This window comes from Sinocyclocheilus rhinocerous, unplaced genomic scaffold (assembly GCF_001515625.1).
Source record: "Sinocyclocheilus rhinocerous isolate Xijiao unplaced genomic scaffold, SAMN03320098_v1.1 scaffold551, whole genome shotgun sequence".
Lineage (NCBI taxonomy): Eukaryota > Metazoa > Chordata > Actinopteri > Cypriniformes > Cyprinidae > Sinocyclocheilus > Sinocyclocheilus rhinocerous.
In genome coordinates this window covers 788,807-793,227 of record NW_015624564.1, presented here as the reverse complement: position 1 = coordinate 793,227, position 4,421 = coordinate 788,807, and the positions used below count along the sequence as shown (strand labels likewise).

At 37.4% G+C, this 4,421-nt stretch overlaps 1 pseudogene; it reads right to left on the bottom strand.

The window, feature by feature from the left end:
* LOC107743943 (glycosyltransferase 8 domain-containing protein 2-like) overlaps nt 1-416 on the bottom strand; it is a 3,262-nt pseudogene extending 2,846 nt beyond the window's left edge.
* Between the last annotated feature and the right edge of the window lie 4,005 nt (nt 417-4,421).

Genomic DNA, 4,421 nt, shown 5'->3' with positions numbered 1-4,421 from the left:
GTATATATATATATATATATATATATATATATAATTTCTACTCTAGAATAAAAATGTAAGAATGTAATGAGCATCTGTATATGTAATTGCAGTGGTTCTCGGGTGCAAAAGATTGCAGGAAGCAGAAAAAATGCAAATAAATGCAAATAAACGTCAACTAACCATAATAAATGCAAATAAATAGGCTTATCGACTTTTAAAAGGAAGCAGAAAATGCTTCCCATAGCTTTTGTTGTAGATGTCAACGTTTAAGGGTTCATTTAACACTCATTATAGCATTTATAGCATTAATAAAGTTCGATATTAAAAATGTCTGTATTGACATGTTGTACAATAAACTACTGAATATGTTGGATCATCACTAAAATCACTAACATAACAAACTGAGTACATACTTGGGTATCAGTACCCTGCATGTGTACCTGAATACTTGGCCAGTGTCTGTAGTCTGGTCTTTTTGTACAGGTGAGCAAAAGCCACCATGATTAGCAGAATGAGGAGCTCACGGTTGACTGGCAGAGAGAGAGAGAGAGAGAGATAGAGAGAGAGACTATAGAAAATCCTGCACTGTGTTGCATATATGAAAAAAGTGACCACTAGAGGTCACTGTAAGATGATGTGTGAGGGATGAGGAACCCCTGCAAACATGTCCTTGCGGGGCCCATGCTGGCTTTTTGCTGGCACAGTGGGCTAGGGCCAGCCCACACCAAACCTAAACAGGCTCTGTGCGGGCTTGCCCAGGGGAGGCCCACAGCTTTGGGCTCACCAGTATTTAATAAATCCATTGATTTGAAATCCCTTTGACTACTGTACATTTTTGACAATATAGACATTAGTTATGTGGTGACTGCATCCATTTCAGATGTATAATAACTTTTTTTCTCAAAGACTTAAGTTATAGTAGCTGAAAAGTATTTAAAGCAGGGGTGCCCAAACTCGGTCGTGGAGGGCCGGTGTCCTGCAGAGTTAAGTTCCAACCCTGATTAAACAATCCTGTCTGTAATTATCAAGTGCTCCTTCAGATCCTAATTAGTTGGTTCAGTTGTGTTTGATTAGGACCAGGTTGGGCGAGATTTATAGTGTGGGCTAAGTGATGGCTGCCCGTGCAGGGCCAGCACTAAGGGGCCAACGTTTTGCCAATGAGCCAAATCTCAGAGGCCCTGCGCTGGCAGCCCGCTGGGGGCCCTTAGGCTAGCCCTAAGTGGGCCCGTAAAGGGCCGGTGCAGGCTTGTTTGCAGGGACTGTTCTAATTGTTAATATTAAAAGGTTAGTTCACGTGGGCCAGACATGAGCCTGTTAATAAGAATTTTGTGGGCAGTTTTCTTCCTTACCACCTTACAGGTGCTAGGGTGTTTTAGGTTTCCTTAAGTAAAGCCATGTGGTAGAGAGAGTTAGCAATAGCAAGCAGTAGTAGCCAGCATGGCTCACCTGCTGAACACATTGTGCTGTGTTATTAGTTGGTTCAGTTGTGTTTGATTAGGACCAGGTTGGGCGAGATTTATAGTGTGGGCTAAGTGATGGCTGCCCGTGCAGGGCCAGCACTAAGGGGCCAACGTTTTGCCAATGAGCCAAATCTCAGAGGCCCTGCGCTGGCAGCCCGCTGGGGGCCCTTAGGCTAGCCCTAAGTGGGCCCGTAAAGGGCCGGTGCAGGCTTGTTTGCAGGGACTGTTCTAATTGTTAATATTAAAAGGTTAGTTCACCTAAAAATTTAAATTCTGTTATTAATTACTCACCCTCATGTCGTTTCAAACCCGTAAGACCTTCGTTCATCTTGATGGAATCTGAGAGCTGTCTGACCCTGCATAGACAGCAATACAACTGAAATGTTCCCAAGTCCAGAAACGTAGCAAGGAGATCTGTAAAATAATCCATGTGACATCAGTGGTTCAACTGCAATTGTACGAATCTACAAAAATACTTTTTGTGCGCAAAAGAAAAAAAAAACGACTTTATTCAACAATTCGTCTCCTCCGCGTCACCCTGTAGCGCCATTTTGGAGAGTATCAGCTGGACGTAAACAGCGTATGCTGTTCTGTGTCAGCTGCGTCACATGGATACGCTGTTTTCGTTCAGATCAAATCACAACAACATAGGAAACATATCCGGCGTGACGCAGCTGTCAATGTGTTCCGAAGATGAACAAAGGTCTTACGGATTTGAAACGACATGAGGGTGAGTAATTAATTACAGAATTTTCATTTTTGGGTGAACTATCCCTTTAACTTACAAAAATATAAGTTACATTTATATATAATACATAAACACAGTATATAGCACATAAACACAGATCGGACACATTCCTGTTTTGCAGGACAGTAGTGCAAAACGAGGCACTAAAACATCACTGTTTGCTCATTGACATCAGTTATCAGTTAGATTTCACAATGAGAATGATCTAACATCATGTACGTAAGACTTGTGGTTTTGTATGAGGAGTCTGATTCAGAGTGTGACTCATACACTGGACATGATGTTTTTCTTGGTGGATGCCTTGGATGTTTTTCCATGTATTATGAAACAGTGATGCAATAAACAACTGTATAAGGGGATTCACAGGGACGCAACCTGCAAGACTTGCATTTGTTACTTACTTTTCCTACACAAAGCCATTTTTACTCATCATCTGTAAAGAGAGAGCAAAAATTAAAAATGGCTCAGATATTTCAGGGGTATTAAGCCTGTTCCAGAGGATCCTTAGCAACAATTAGCTAGATTTTGCTTTGTTAAATCTAGAAAACTAAAAGAATTATTTTTAAATAGTAGCACTTTCCTGTAAAACATTTAATAGATTAAAATAACTCATTTAAAGAACGAAAGAAATCAATGTGTGTAATGTCAGCAAGCTTTAAAAACTGAACTTTACTTACATTTTTTAAATTATTATTAAAACCGACTTCAGTATAGTATTTACAATGATTGAAATATTAAAATTTTAATTATTAAAAAGTGACTATTAATATTACATTTACAGTTAAAAGGAGTTAAAAGTGTATTCCTAAGAGAGGAGTCCTTTTTTTAATTTTTTTATTTTTTTTATTTCTAAAGGCTTTTTTTTTTTTGGTCTCTTGAGACTTTTGCACACATGTGGGACTGTTTATCGGGAGTCTCCTGGCCTTTCCTTCCTGATGGCATTCTTCACTAAGCTCTAAACTCAGATTTATTTCATTTCAAAACTCTTTTTCTGTCCTCTCTTCATATCATATCTTCTCTGGCCTCTCAGAATGGAGTAAACTTACTCTAGCTTTGCTGACAGGAACCAGAAACCAAGTAAAACCAAACAGTGACAACAATCAGGCAGAAAAAGCTCATTTCTGGCTTTATGGTTTGAAAACTTTAAGCTCTGATTCTTTTCATTTATTTAGGGTCTTATAAACTATATTTAAAAAGCTCTCACACACCACTTAGCTATATAAACATTTTCTTGTCCTATTTCTTACAAAAGGCTGAAATACCATTTATTCTAATTACTGTGGACAATTTGTGTGACTGGGGTTTTAAAAGTAAAATACATAATTAAAAATGATAAATGAAAAAAAAACTAAATTTAAGATGTGACTATCCTTCAGACAGATAATGTTAACTTATTGCTAAAGGCAACACTTTATATTTTCACTAATCACATATTTTTATTTAATGTATGGTGTACTGATATATCCAATATTTTGATTTATAGCTATACGTTCGTCCACATTCATGCACTATTACATAATAGCCTAACTGTATGTCATTTGTTACATTTAACCTTAATTTAATAAATGTCTTCCTTTCTTTTGTTAACATTATCCAAAATAACACTAACCTTGTAGAAACAAGAGATGATTGAGTTTCTTCATTTCTTGAGCACCGTAAGATAAACCAAACAATGTCGCAAAAGGTTTTCAAGTCTTAACAAAAACTGACACAACAAAGATAACCAAATATCACTGATAGTTATCATAAAAAGAGGTGAGTCTGTATGTAAAGGTTAGCGGTGCGCAAGGGGTAAAATAAGAGGAAAACACGCTTGTCTTTGATTTACATTAAACTGTTTATATCGGCCACTTACCACAGTTTCCAGTTTAATTCCCAGCAGTCGCGCGGTGAAGTTCATTTAATCTGTACCGCGCGCGGTCGCACTGCTGCCTTTCCCTTATTTATCCTCATGAGACCCAGCTAAGCATTTTTTGTCCAGATGTCTTCTTAATATTTCTGAAATCCACATACTCCACAGTGTCACATATATAACTGTTTTACAGGGGATATCCCGACCTTTTCTCCTCTACCAGGGGTGGGTGTGGCCAATACGTTAATATATGACAATATAATGCTACTTTAATTAACTATATATAATTATTATACAATTTGACAATTATATAACATTATAATTACATAGTCATAACGATATGTTTGTATATATATATATATATATATATATATACACA